This window comes from Oncorhynchus mykiss, chromosome 20 (genome assembly GCF_013265735.2).
Source record: "Oncorhynchus mykiss isolate Arlee chromosome 20, USDA_OmykA_1.1, whole genome shotgun sequence".
NCBI lineage: Eukaryota > Metazoa > Chordata > Actinopteri > Salmoniformes > Salmonidae > Oncorhynchus > Oncorhynchus mykiss.
The window spans coordinates 8,758,741-8,774,724 of record NC_048584.1 but is presented as its reverse complement, the minus strand read 5'-3'; the positions used below and the strand labels follow the sequence as shown (position 1 = coordinate 8,774,724).

The following is a 15,984-nucleotide window of genomic DNA, read 5'->3' as shown; positions in this document are numbered from 1 at the left end:
TCCACATGTTATGTATAATTCCGTCATTGTATTTACCCAAGTTCTATCTCAACACCCACCAGCTATTTTTGTTGTTGTTGCCTGATGCAGGACACTAGTGCCAGAGAAGAGAGACTCTCAGACTGAAACATGCACACCTCCATTCATTTACCAAAGGACAGTCTAATAGCTTACCTAGGTGTGAAAAATCCCAACATTTTACCACCGTTTAGACTACTGACAGATCAGTGTTCTAACTCCCCCTTGTGATGGTGTGGTGCGGGGACAGAATTACGCAGTTTACCACCATATGCCACAAACTGTTGCGGTATAAGCTCTAAACTTGATGAACCCCTGTAGTAGCAGAAACCTTAAAGAAGGAAGGATCTAAACCATCTGACGCAGATGTTTTTTGGGGTCAAGTTTAAGGAGCTCCTCTAGTACCTTAGACTCAGCAACAGCCTGCAGGGAGAAGCTGTGTAACGGGGCAGGGGGAAAAGAGGGAAGTGCATCAAGGGCTAATCGCATTAGAAGGCCTGGGAGATGAGGAAGTGTTGAACGGGCAAGGAGGCATGACTAAGTCAAATAGGAATCCAGACTTAATGAAGTGGTGATTAAAGACCTCAGCCATGTGGTTCTTGTCAGCAACAACCACATCATCAACATTAAGGGACATAGGCAGCTGTGAGGAGGAGGGTTTATTCTCCAGGTCTTTCACCGTTTTCCAGAACTTCTTGGGTTTAGACCCACAGAGAGAGAACGGCTCCTTAAATTAACTAACTTTGGCCTTCCGGATACCCTGAGTGCACTTGTTTTCATTTGCCTGAACTTCAGCAGGTCAGTCAGAGTATTTGTCTGGCAAGCCTTTCGCCAAATGGTGTTATTGAGGTTGATTAACTGCCAGATCACGGTAAAACCAGGCACTGAACCGGTTTATAATTCTAATTTTCTTTATGGAGGTGTGCTTGTTAAAAATACCACTGAAAATATAAAAAAGAGTTTCCTAGCATCTTCAACAGAATGTATCAAGCTGATTCTATACCAAATCACAGAGGCCAGGTCATGAATGAAAGCTTGCTCATTAAAGTTGTTAGCAATTGATGTTATCCTTCAATAACACAAACTCCAAAGCAAATCAGGGGGAGAAAAATAGGTTTATTTGAGAAGGACAAATCAAGATGTTATGCTGGGAGGTAGCTGTTCAGTCTCCCCTGTCCTCAGCTTTTCTCCACCGAACAAAGGAACAGGATGTCATTTATAACCCCCCCAATCTAGCCTGATGTTGACCAAACAGAAGACCTTGCAGTACAACTTGGCCAATGGCCAAATAACAAGTATCCTGCTCCCTACTACAGAACGTAGCACACGTAGCTCTGAGTTCAGGAGTGACATTCAACAGATTCTAAACAGCTGTTGAACTGAGACCCAACTCCTATTTACAATTCCCTATTGACCATTAGTACTCTAGTTTTTAGTCTTCTCATCCTCTGCGTTGTGTATTTACCTTCAAAATATTCTTATAAAGTTTTTAAGGAAGCGTCTATGACAAATCAAGACAGGTCGTTTAACTGAGCAGCCATTACAAACACAGTCCGTAAAACAGTGATCACTAAGGTCATTACAGAAAGCATCAGACTGATACCTGTCAGGATTATTTGTGAGGGTAGCATCAGAGAGTAGCTTTTTCTAGGTGTTTGCTGTCATACCTTGTGGGATTGCTAATAATCTGAGAGAGATTTAGGGAGTCTCATTGTTTTAAGAATTGGTCAGGTGGTTTAACACTAGATCCGCCTGGCCTTTCAGCATATAAGTACCCGCTAGCGAACCTTGCCGGGCTTCCCCTTCAGCATATGCATCAGATATCAACCTGCAAGGAGCGCAAACATGGTTAATAAATAAATGCTTGAAAAATAGTGCATTAACTATTGTAAATTATTAATTGCATAAAGAAATATTCATGGAACTATATCAATAAAAAAAGAGTCAAGGATATGTTTTGTCTAATTTTAGGCCTATTTTTGTTTCCCATACAATTTAAACATTACACGTCACGCGCTGATCTGTTTCACCTTTCCCTGTGATTGTCTCCACTCCCTCCAGGTGTCGCTTATTTTCTCCAGTGTATTTATCCCTGTGTTTCCTGTGTCTCTGTGCCAGTTCTTCTTGTATGTTTTTCAAGTCAACCAGCGTTTTTCACGTTTTCCTACTTTTTCTAGCCCTCCCGGTTTTGACCCTTGCCTGTTTCTGGACTCTGCACCCGCCTGCCTGACCTTTCTGCCTGCCTTGACCTTTCAAACTGTCTGTAATGAGTGCGTACTGGTGGCAGAGAAGTCAGAGAAGTCAGGCACAGGAGAGCAAAGACTGCTTTACCACGGTGCAGTTTAATATTAAAAATCACTGTGAACAAAAAACAATAAATATATACAATGGGTCAAAAACACTTCACATGCCAGACATAACAAGAGCAAGCCCTACAAACAGATCAGTTGCACTGCACACAGTTTTCATGGGCATTGTTTTGTGTGCACCTGCAGTCTTGACATTGTGTCTTATTTTTCCCAGAGTGGGAGCTGTGGTGCTTGGGAAAGAGGGATAGCAGGACCTGCGGCCTGCTTTGTGGCTGTAGCTTCTTTCTTGGCGTTCATGTGGTTCTCACGAAGCTCACATGCTAGACCCGTGGGATGCATGGAGCTGAGGATGCAAACACTCTTCTTTTACATCTTGTCACCGTGAGTGTTTACCGCTCTCCATCACTGATGTGGAATTTCTGGTATGTTTTGCACGTGTCACGTCTTGACCTTAGTTCCTTTTTTATGTCTCTGTTTTAGTTTGGTCAGGGCGTGAGTTGGGGTGGGCATTCTATGTTTTGTAGTCTAGGTTTTGTATTTCTATGTGTTTGGCCTGGTATGGTTCCCAATCAGAGGCAGCTGGCAATCGTTGTCTCTGATTGAGAACCATACTTAGGTAGCCTTTTCCCACCTGTGTTTGTGGGTAGTTGTTTTCGGTCTCTGTACCAGACAGAACTGGTTCGTGTTGGTCTATTTTTGTTATTTTGATCGTAGTGTTCTGAGTTAAAATAAATATACATCATGAACATGTACCACGCTGCACTTTGGTCCTCTTCACCTTCTTCAACCCACGACAGCTGATACAGCGCGGAGGAGGGCAGCTCCTGCCTTTGTTTGTTCACTGTTCCGAGCAGGCTAGTCTTCTTTGCAAACAACTTGTCTACCAGGGAAATTGATGTGAATAAGTTGCCCATGGTCACATCTTTGCCCATGTAAGGCTCCCAGATTCTCAAAAAACACAGTCTCAGACAGTCGCTCACCCACTGGCCTGGTTTAATCTTTTCCCAGATATGGAAAGCCATTGAGCAGGTACTTGGTTTCGATATCACATGCACCATTATCTGTTTCTATCTGGTTTCTAGCTCCCATTCAGCCATTGACGACAGATTAACATTTTTAAAATTTTAGTTTATTATGTTACTCATTTTTGCTTATAGTAGGCAGAGCAATGCTGCCGGGCGAGTGTTCATGTGCTGAATGCATGGACAGCACAGATATTCTTGGAAAAAGTGCAATTTGGAAAAAGAGCTGCACCTCTTGAAATCTGAGAGATATTTGGCAGAATATGCTCAATCAAATACTATATAGAAATCACAATGTACCTTCCTGACTGAAGGAAGATTTTGATATGCATCTGTCAATTACCAGATGCGCCCATCTCTTCATGGACAATTTGACAACTGATAGGCCTAATATTGTCACTCATCAGATTGTCTAGGCTAACTCTTGTTTTTCCTAGATATAGCTATTAAGTTATGATTACTACATCCAATGGGTGTTGCGACTGCTTTAGAGCAGATTTCTGCAATATTAGTAAAGATGTGATCAATACATGTGGATGATTTAGTTCTTGTTCTTTAAAAAAAAATCCCTGGTAGGTTAACTGATGACTTGAACCAGACTGCAGGCACTGGTTACAAATATTGCCTTTTAGGACTTGATTGTATATAGCAACTTCCTATGAGAATATGCTTTAGGTGAGGTAGATGAACCTGTAGCCATATTACTTCCACATCATCTGACATTAAATCCTCTCTCAGCCAGGAATATGACTGAACAGACATGGCAACACCTGCTCCGTTTGCATTTATGTCTTTCCTATATATTCTATAAACATGTAAGCAGAAGCTACTTCTTCATCATCAAATCAAGTATCTAAGTGTGTTTCAGAGATGGCAAGAAAATTCATGTTTTCTGATGTTAATAAGTTGTCAATTTAATTGTTTCAATTATGTGCTGTCAAAGCTAAAATACCACTTCTGCAGGAATAACAATTCAACTCGCCCCTGCCTACCCAATCCTCATTAATCCCTACAGATCTGATAGATGCTGCTCTGCCTTATCACTGAGCTGGTCTACAGCTAGGGAGTGTCCTTAGGCTATCCCCGAAATTGAGTGCCTATGCTCCCTGAATCGTATAAACTCGATGCCTTCACAGGATCACCCGGGACAGACTTTCAACCTTGGCACACCATGAGCGGGTCGTCCTGCTCTGGCTTTAGCCTAGAGACACTCCTCACTAAGAGTCCTACCAATGCACTCAGTAACTATTGTTGGGTATCAGGTTATGTTCCTTTATACCAGCTACTCGGGTTCCCGATGTAATAATTAACCAAAAAAATTAGCTAGAGATCCTCAAATAATCAAGCCTTCTTCAGAAACCTAGAGTAAAACGACATGCACTTGTATGACTCTTTGATGACACAGGGTTTCAGAACAATATAGCACGTTTATTCAAAATTCCAGAAACAGGCATAAAACATCACAAATAAGTCAATCACTCACAAATCAATATCACAAATTAATGATGAGCAAAAATGTACAGTAAAATAAATTGATAGACCACCTTCAGTGCCCTTAACTATACCCCTGGGGGAGTGCCAATAAAATGTTTTCTGTCTATTATCAAATGTATTTATTTTTTTCAAATCAGATTTATTTACATCAGCTGATATATCAAAGTGCTGTACAGAAACCCAGCCTAAAACCCCAAACAGCAAGCAATGCAGGTGTAGAAACTCCCTAGAAAGACCAAAACCTAGAGAGGAACCAGGCTATGCGGGGTGGCCAGTCCTCTTCTGGCTGTGCCGGGTGGAGATTATAACAGAACATGGCCAATATGTTCAAATGTTCATAAATTACTAGCATGGTCAAATAATAATAATCACAGTAGTTGTCCAGGGTGCAACAATTCAGCACATCAGGAGTAAATATCAGTTGGCTTTTCATAGCCAATCATTGAGAGTATCTCTACCGCTCCTGCTGTCTCTAGAGAGTTGAAAACAGCAGGTCTGGGACAGGTAGCACGTCCGGTGAACAGGTCAGGGTTCCAAAGCCGCAGGCAGAACAGTTGACACTGAAGCAGCAGCACGGCCAGGACTGGGGACAGCAAGGCCAGGACTGGGGACAGCAAGGAGTCATCATGCCAGGTAGCCCTAAGGCATGGTCCTAGGGCTCAGGTCCTCCGAGAGAGAGAGAGAGAGAGAAAGAAAGAGAGAGAGAAAGACAGAATTAGAGTGAGCATACTTAAATTCACACAGGACACTGGATAAGACAGGAGAAATACTCCAGATATAACAGACTGACCCTAGTCCACCGACACAAACTACTGCAGCATAAATACTGGAGGCTGAGACAGCAGGGGTCAGGAGACCCCATCCGATGGCCCCATCCGATGATACCCCCAGACAGGGCTAAACAGGCCGGATATAACCCCACACACTTTTCCAAAGCACAGCCCCCACACCACTAGAGGGATATCTTCAACCACCAACTTACCATCCTGAGACAAGGCCGAGTATAGCCCACAAAGATCTCCGCCACGACACAACCCAAGGAGGGGACGCCAGCCCAGACAGGAAGACCACGTCAGTGACTCAACCCACTCAAGTGACGCACCCCTCAGCCCCTGTAATAGGGTTAGAGGCAGAGAATTCCAGTGGAGAGAGGGGAACCGGCCGGCAGAGACAGCAAGCGTGGTTCGTTGCTCCAGAGCCTTTCCGTTCACCTTCACACTACTGGGCCAGACTACACTCAATCATATGACCTACTGAAGAGATGCGTCTTCAGTAAAGACTTAAAGGTTGAGACCGAGTCTATGTCTCTCACATGGGTAGGCAGACCATTCCATAAAAATGAAGCTCTATAGGAGAAAACCCTGCCTCCAGCTGTTTGCTTAGAAATTCTAGGGACAATTAGGAGGCCTGCATCTTGTGACCGTAGCGTACGTGTAGGTATGTACGGCAGGACCAAACAGGAGAAAGAGGTAGGAGCAAGCCCATGTAATGCTTTGTAGGTTAGCAGTAAAACCTTTAAATCAGCCCTTGCCTTAACAGGAAGCCAGTGTAGGGAGGCTAGCATTGGAGTAATATGATCAAATGTTGGGGTTCTAGTCAGGACTCTAGCAGCCGTATTTAACACTAACTGAAGTTTATTTAGTGCTTTATCTGTGTAGCCGGGAAGTAGAGCATTGCAGTAGTCTAACCTAGAAGAAACAAAAGCATGGATACATTTTTCTGCATCATTTTTGGACAGAAAGTTTCTGATTTTTTTATGTTACGTAGATGGAAAAAGCTGTCCTTGAAACAGTCTTGATATGTTTGTCAAAAGAGAGATCAGGGTCCAGACTAACGCCGAGGTCCTTCACAGTTTTATTTGAGACGAATGTACAACCATCAGATTAATTGTCAGATTCAACAGAAGATCTCTTCGTTTCTTGGGACCTAGAACAAGCATCTCTGTTTTGTCCGAGTTTAAAAGTAGAAAGTTTGCAGCCATCCACTTCTATATGTCTGAAACACAGGCTTCTAGCGAGGGCAATTTTGGGGCTTCACCATGAAACCATTGAAATGTACAGCTGTGTGTCATCCGCATAGCAGTGAAAGTTAACATTATGTTTTCGAATGACATCCCCAAGAGGTAAAATATATAGTGAAAACAATAGTGGTTCTAAAACGTAACCTTGAGGAACACTGAAATGTACAGTTTATTTGTCAGAGGACAAACCATTCACAGAGACAAACTGATATCTTTCCGACAGATAAGATCTAAACCAGGTCAGAACTTGTCCGTGTAGACCAATTTGGGTTTCCAATCTCTCCAAAAGAATGTGGTGATTGATGGTATCAAACGCGGCACTAAGGTCTAGGAGCACGAGGACAGATGCAGAGCCTCGGTCTGACTCCATTAAAAGGTAATTTACCACCTTCACAAGTGCAGTCTCAGTGCTATTATGGGGTCTAAAACCAGACTGAAGCATTTCGTATACATTGTTTGTCTTCAGGAAGGCAGTGAGTTGCTGCGCAACAGCTTTTTCAACATTTTTTGAGAGGAATGGAAGATTCGATATAGTCCGATAGTTTTTTATATTTTCTGGGTCAAGGTTTGGCTTTTTCAAGAGAGGCTTTATTACTGCCACTTTTAGTGAGTTTGATACAGCCGTTTATTATGTTCAACATAGGAGGGCCAAGCACAGGAAGCAGCTCTTTCAGTAGTTTAGTTGGGATAGGGTCCAGTATGCAGCTTGAAGTTTTAGAGGCCATAATTATTTTCATCATTGTGTCAAGAGATATAGGACTAAAACACTTGAGTCTCCCTTGATCTTAGGTCCTGGCAGAGTTGTGCAGACTCAGGACAACTGAGCTTTGGAGGATTACGCAGATTTAAAGAGGAGGCCGTAATTTGCTTTCTAATGATCATGATCTTTTCCTCAAAAGTTCATGAATTCATTGCTGCTGAAATGAAAGCCATCCTCTCTTACAATTTTATGAGAAGCACAATATTTAAAAATAAAAAATGTTTCTTACCTTCTACAACTATATAAACAGTTTTTTTGGCTCCCCCTAAGGATGATCAGTCTCTAAGACGACGTCTAAAACTCAAACAACTATTTTACCAAACCTCTATCAATGAGGTAACCTTAAGGATTCCTCCTAGAATTGTAATAGTTCCCCCCCCCTTCTTTGTGATATCCAATTAGCAGTTACAGTCTTCTCCCATAGATGTAACTCTCATATTGTCTCGGGAGAGGCAAAGGCCAAGAGCCATGCGTCCTGCAAAACACAACCCTGCCAAGCCACACTGCTCGCGTAAACCAGAAGCCAGCTGCACCAATGTGTCGGAGGAAACACCAGCCGGCCAAACTCTCCTCTAACCCGGATGACACCGAGCCAATTGTACGCCGCCTCATGGGTCTCCCGGTCGTAGCCGGCTGCAACACAGCCTGGGATCAAACCTGGGTCTGTAGTCACACCTCTAGCACTGTGATGCAGTGCCTTAGACCACTGCACCACTAGGGAGACCTAGAATTTTACTTTAACAGAGTATAAAATCTTAAAAAAACAAAACAAATGTACCTTTATTTAACTAGGCAAGTCAGTTAAGAACAACTTCTTATTTTCAATGACGGCCTAGGAACAGTGGGTTAACTGCCTGTTCAGGGGCAGAACCACAGATTTGTACCTTGTCAGCTCGGGGGTTTGAACTTGCAACCTTCCGGTTATTAGTCCAACGCTCTAACCACCCAAAATATATTTTAGGCTAAAAAGCTACACCAAAAATCTTCTTTCAGCAGTCGACAGGTTTTTCTAGCAAGCTCAAAGAGAGTGCCCATCTCCCAAAAATCATAGCTCTTTTATACCCTCCATTCTTCTTTCTGCCAACTCATCATGACTGACACCTGCTCCGATGACGCATACAGTGGTTAACACCTAATGCGGACAACGCTCCTTTCCTCCCAGGATGCCCACCTTGACAGGATGTCTCCTCCTAGCCGCTCTGACCAGGCAACTTCCAATTCAGGCCAGCACTCTTAATGTTAATAAAAACCTTATATTTTATTACCATTCCCCACTTGGCTCCATTACAATCCTACTCTAACCTAACTTACTACTCCCCTTAGCTCTTAGATATCCAACAAGTTAAACATCCCATCATTACAACATTTCAGCATTATAACCTTTCATTATCAACCTCCTACAGACCCTACGGCCTTGTTCTTATAGGCTTAAAACACATTGTCTACATTCATCATATTTCAATGCAAATAACATTGTCATCCCCTTTACTGCATTACTCCAATAACATTTTCCACTGTACATTTCCCCATGCTTTCAAACTTTAACATTTAACATATTTAACCTTTAAACATTATTTTGGTAAATTCCAGTCCCAATTTATTTATTTTACTTTTTTCTTATTTTCCTTCTTCAATGTCCACTCTCTCTTAATGTTCATTCTTCTTTGTGCTCCGTTTGTGTGTGAAAGTAAAACTCGGTCATGAGTGAGTGTGTGTGGGTGTATGCAAATGTGTCTCTAAAATGTCACAGAGAACTGGGCCTTAGCCTACTACTCTTGACAGTGCGTATGAGTATTGCAGACAGTACCCTCGTAGCATTAAAGGAACATAGATTAGGTTACTTACGTTTCCTGCACTTCTATTTCTCTGCGATATAATACGATTTCCATGTCCTCTGTTGCTTCCCTGTAAAAACAAGGGTGTTCAAGAGAATGTTGTAGTCCTTCTTCAGTTACTCAGATTGCCAAAAGCGAATGTCAATAAATCTGAAGTGAGTGACAATGGTGCCTATGTTAGAGTAGTTGGCTAGATCTGTGGGGTGAAGGGAGTTGATGTCTTGGACACTGGCGCCTGGGTGACAAAATCTCTCACCATCAAGCTGCCCACGACGATGGTGGTTGTGATGGAATCCGATTGGGAAGGAAGAGGGGGAACTGAACGGGCCTGCCTTGGGGGGAGGGGTGTGCTTTGAACCAGCCTGACTCGCCGCACATGTATCAGTAGCAGCGGATGGCGTCGGAAACCTCAGAGAAATGGAGGAGGCCCCAAGACCTTGTTTCTTTTGGTCAGCGATCGGTTGAGCTGTGGCGGGTGCCCCTGGATGGCTACTGGCTGTTGGTGTACTCCCAGGATGAGAGCTAACTCCCGGGGCCGGTATGTCTACCTCCAACGGGGCAAAGCTGTTCAATAGCTGGATCTGATCTTCTATGATAGATGGAGGCTGACCAGACTGCCTCCCACCCGACCTCCTTCGCCTTGCCAGTGTCCAGTCTCCCACTGGCCACGGAGTTGAGCTTACCATCGGTCCAGTGGATTGGATCAGGTCAGTATTGCCCGACTTATCAACCCCTTGGCTGTATGAGGCATTCAGAACTGAAATTCTGTGTGTCTGGGCTGCATCAAAGTACTTAAAAGCACATATTGTTTATCCTACAGCTGAGCTAGCAGCCAGATAATCTCTTCCCTATGCTGCTTGATGATGATACATTTAGAACAGACAAAGAATTTATGTTCAGTCATCAGTTCTACCTTATTTTCCTCCTCTTTGCGTGGATATAATCTCACATCTAGCGCATTTGAGCGCAGACGTAGACTCATACCACTGGTGTTTTGACTCTAGCACTGCTAGCGTTATCTTGTTCTGTTAGCGTGATGGCTAACCGCTACCAATTTTTTTATTTTCATCAGGAATCCAAGACACAAACTTGCGTTACCAGCCGAAAAAACTAACATCGTCGCGGAATCCTTAGCTATCAGAACTTCCAATGGTTAAAAATGATTAAAAATGATTTCATGAAAACAACAGACCAAGCCTTTGAACGAGCCTTGGCTTGTGAGAGCCGGGACGGCTCATAGGAGCTGGAGTTTATTTCTTGTTTCTGTAGTGTGAGGCAGCTTGATGTACAAATACACCACCTTGACAGGACACTAGTCTATCACAGGGCCTTAACCCAATATACTGTATCTCCTTAACTCTGAATGCCTAGCAGAGATGCATTGGGTCCATACTTTACAGTCATAGGGATCGAAGTACAGGTCTGCACGGGACTGATTTCTTCATCCTGCCAGCAGCTTTTCATACTGCACCAGCCCACTAGCCTTCTGTCAGACTCCCACCCGCTCCCGCAACACCTGGTCCGGAACACACCTACAGTCCCCTAATGTTACTTTAGGCGTGTATGACGAGCCTCGCTTGTCATATAACTGTGCCAGCTATTTTGCGCTCTATAGGTAATATCAAAATGTACAAATATAACCTAAGAAATAGGTTAAATTACCAGAGATTCTCACATGGCCCATTATATTAGGCTATCATATTACGGGGCTATATCAGCCAAAAGGCTAGATGTAGTTTGGAGAGAGCAGAGTTGGAAAGAGAGGAAATACTTGCACTTTATTTTGAGCTACGTTTTGCCTATAGCTACCTTTCAGAAGCAGGACGATTTTCAGACAGAGACAAATATAGGCGACCAATATTTATTTCTAGGCAATGTAGTAAACTAAAACCTAATCATATTTAGGAAGTTCATTTCCTTGGAAAGATAACTGTCCTGTGCTTCTCCGCACATGCATATGCTATAGCCTAGGCTACTCTATTTAGGCCTAATTGAGACACAACGTTCACCTGATCTTGCATGCCCAACTCCGCCTATGCAGTCTGCTCTATTTCATTAAGACCACACATACTGTAAGCGCACTTGATCACTCACGCCCAACTTGGAGAGGAGAGGTAGGCTACTGAACTTGCAGTGAATCTGAGAGTGTGTGTATAATGCGACAGAGGTTTTTTTAATACAATAGGTAGGCTAACGCTCCTACGCAGCATGAAAAATGCTGACCACACCACAATGATCTCTATCGGGACCAAGATACAGCCCTCTAGATCAAAGTCCCAACCTTCCACTCTCAGGGCGGACACTGTAACCACAAGGCCACACCTCAGCGCAAAGCTCTCCCAACTCTTAGCTCCCGCCATATTTACCTATTCATCCCTTTTCCTAGACTTTAAATGCACACATGTCCACCCTGGGGGAATATTCCACTCTCCGCCCATCTTAACAGGGTTCTGTTACTAGTTTAGGTTTTCTTGCTTCAACTTCTACTTTTGTGTTTCTTCATCTCTGTTTTCCCTTTCTGGGTGCTTTTTTCTGGTAAGACTCTATGGAGTGGAAGCTGGCTCAGCTTTGTGGTGAGGAAATGTTGTCGTTGAAGGTGTGAGCTTAATTTCAGATAGGAGAGCTTCATAAGCAGCTCGCAGCTGAACAAATGTGCACGTGGAGTGTGTGGGGAGATGTTCTGTGTGGTGTGTGTGTGTGGGTGTAAGTGTGTGTCTCTGCATATATGTGTGTGTGTGTGTGTGTGTGGCTGTATGTGTGGCAACCCTGTGACTTATATGTGCCTTGGCAAGGAAGCAGGGGGATTCAGAGGAGCTGATTGCAGGGAAGAGGAATGCAGGGGGAGAGGAACAGGGGAGGAAGGATAGGGGAAGAGGAACGGGGGAGGGAGTGAAGGGAAAGATAGGAGACACGGTGGACACAACGACACCACCACGGAGAGCTCTGTGCTACTATCGTGTCCCACACACACACACACACACACACACACACACACACACACACACACACACATGCTCTTCCTCTCCCTCTGCCTCCTGCCTCAATCGCTCTTTATTTCTCACTTCCTCTCTCTCTCTCCTCTCCACCATTGCAATACACTTAGTGGAAAATATAGGTGTTAATTAACAAGCTGTGGAAAATATAGGTGCTAGGTGAAAACTGTGGGTGCTAACAAAGACAATCACTACAAGGCAGAATGTAGGGGAAATCTAATATGCTCTTCTATTACATGTTTTATATAAAGCCATCAATAACATATTTATGTCTTGCATACCTATGGAGACATACTGAAATATATGCATTTTCAGTCTTTGTTATCATAACAAACGTGGTCATAACTAGGACAAGACTGTGTGTGTGTGCGTGTATATATGTGTGTGTGTCAGTCAGCGTTGAGCCATAGCTCCTTGCCCTAGAATAAACCCTGCTGCGTATAACACACACACACACACAATACAGTCCCACAAGCCTGGGCACCCTACTCTGGTGGAGAGACCTAGCTATCTATCTGACACACTCCACTTTCCCAAATGTATGTTAGTCATATAAACACCTAACTGCACCATGAGGAGTCCGTGCCTGTCCCATGAAAAGACCAACACACACATAGCTATTTTTAGAGCGAGAGTCCCTCTGAAGGACATAGCATTGTCCTGTGAACTGAACTCACTGTAGAGTAGCCAGTTGAGTTGCGTTTGCATAGAGGGACAAGTGAAAACTGTGATCTAAGAAGTAAAAAGGATATTGATGATGTTCATTTATCAACAATAATAATGTACAAGCTAATTAACACTGTTCTTTCAGACCAAAGAAATAAACTGTCTTCCCAAATTATACAGTGCCTTCGGAAAGTATTCAGACCCCTTGACTTTTTAGGTTACAGACTTTTTCTAAAATTGATTAAATAAAATGGAAAATCCTCAGCAATCTACTCACAATACCCCATAGTGACAAAGCGAAAACAGGTTCTTCAATATGTTTGCTAATTTAAAAAAAATGAATACAGAAATACCTTATTTACAGAAGTATTCAGACCCTTTGCTATGAGACTCAAAAATGAGCTCAGGTGCATCCTGTTTCCATTGATCATCCTTGAGATGTTTCCACAACTTGATTGGAGTCTATTTGTGGTAAATTAAATTGATTGGACATGATTTGGAAAGGCACACACCTGTCTGTATAAGGTCCCACAGTTGACAGTGCATGTCAGAACAAAAACCAAGCAATGAGGTTGAAGGAATTGTTCGTAGAGTGTGTCGAGGCACAGACCTGGGGAAGCGTACCAAAACATTTCTGCAAAGTGTGCAAAGTTGTCATCAAGGCAAAGGGTGGTTACTTTGAAGAAACTAAAATATAACATATATTTAGATTTGTTTAACACTTTTTTGGTTACTACATCATATGTGTTATTTCATAGTTTTGTTGTCTTCACTATTATTCTACAATGTAGAAAATAGTACAAATAAAGAAAAACCCTTGAATGAGTAGGTGTGTCCAAACTTTTGACTGGTACTGTATATGTTGCACATCAAAGAATAGCCTCTGAACCCAGTGACATCTGTTGATAGATTATCAGCTGCCTCATCGTGCTGGCAGAAGATTCCATACTTAATGCACACAGATACCATCACATGTAGACACAACCCTTCCTAGTGCAGGAAGTAGCCATAGGACAATCTCCTGAGCAGGAAATAGGAACACAGTTTGTTTAGAAACTAGCACACATACAATATGGCCTACTAGGCAACTGTATACTCTGCAACTCAAATTGCTGTAGTGTTATTTTATAATGAATTCAACCAACTATCACACTCAGATGGGACACTAATTGTGGATTCAGCATTTATCTCAAGTACACTTCTAAAAACATCTAAAAGCATGAAGGGTTGGTAATAAAAGTGGAGATTGCTCTGCGGTCTGCAATGGAATGAAATCAGATTAGTTATCGGTGGGAAGGAGTTATGTCTTCTTCTTTTCATTTACTTTTAATATCATCCATTCCTGTGTGTCGAGGAAAACAGGTACACACACTGTAGTGGTTAGGACTGTCTAGAGGCACACAAAACAGAAACAGATATCCATGGGACATTCCTGTGACTTCTAATAAAGTGCAGCTGCCTATTGCATAGAAACACAGTTTCCACAAAGAGCACTACTAACAAATAAACAAACAAACAAACAGATTACAAACAGATTACAAATAGCAGGCACAATATTTTGAATATCCCCAAGAGTCCAACTTTGCCCTGGTTTCAATTTCACCTAACCGTATACGGTAGACTGACCCGCTCTCAGAAAAGGCCAAAAACAGGGCAGTATATCTTTGTTCCATATCTAAACTCTTCAGTACAGCTATACCCAAGTTGTATCAAATACAATTGGCTAATACCATACCTTACCGTAGCTTTCACAGATAAGATGAGATGTAGACAGAGGTCTAAATGGTAGATAGTAGATTTGGTGTCATGATTGAGTGCCCTCTTACCGAGAGTTGTGTTACCATAAGTCCTTTAACTACCTCGTTATGTGATGTTATTACAGTCCTGTACAACGCATTGTTGATTCTGTGCACCCTGCTCCCTCAGGAACTTCACTGTTGTTGGGGCAAGGACGGCGCCGAAGAGGATGGCTGACATTTTACATGCTCCTAACCAATTGTGTTAGTTTGTTAGTTTTTTTTGCGTTGTTTGTAACTTATTTTGAAACGTATTTTGTACATAATGTTGATGGTACCATCTCTTATACCGAAAATAACTTCTGGACATCAGAACAATGAACAATTTTCCTTTAACGAGTCCGATGAGAAGGATATACTGCTCTTCCAGGAACAGGCCCAAATCCCCGTCATTTGGGTGAAGAAAAGACGGAGGAAAAGAGGACACAGATAGGACTGCCTTCTGGGAATCAGCAGGCGAGAGAGTAAACTCCCACTGCCATCCATTCTACCTGCTAACATGCAAATCATTCGAAAATAAAATTGATTACCTACGATTACGATTATCATTCAACCAACTCTATAAGGCCATAAGCAAATAAGTAAATGCTCACCCAGAAGTGGCGCCCCTAGTGGCCGGGGACTTTAATGCAGGCAAACTTAAATCAGTTTTAACAAATTTTTACCAGCCTGTCACATGTGCAACCAGAGGGGAAAAAAACTCTAGACCACCTTTACTCCACATACAGAGATGCATACAAAGCTCTCCCCTGCCCTCCATTTGGCAAATTCTATCCTCCTAATTCCTGCTTACAAGCCAAAACTAAAGCAGGAAGTACCAGTGACTCGCTCAATACGGAAGTGGTCAGATAACGCGGATGCTACACTACCTGACTGTTTCGCTAGCACAGACTGGAATATGTTGGAATGGAATACAGCTGTGACTTCCCTCGAGAGGAATCCAATTCTGTCCCTGTCACCTTAGGCTTGTTCTTATGTTACGGCCAGGCCTGTGTTTCTGTGTTTAGCATTCTGTGTCTGTCTGAATTACTTTTTTACTAAGCAATACACCTTTCAACAATTGAATTAGAT

General features: G+C 42.7%; 1 protein-coding gene across 3 annotated transcripts in view; it reads left to right on the top strand.

The window, feature by feature from the left end:
* The window catches only part of LOC110498925 (urotensin-2 receptor), a 75,384-nt gene that overhangs the window by 19,867 nt on the left and 39,533 nt on the right, over window positions 1–15,984 (top strand). The gene's annotated exons all lie outside the window — the stretch shown is intronic.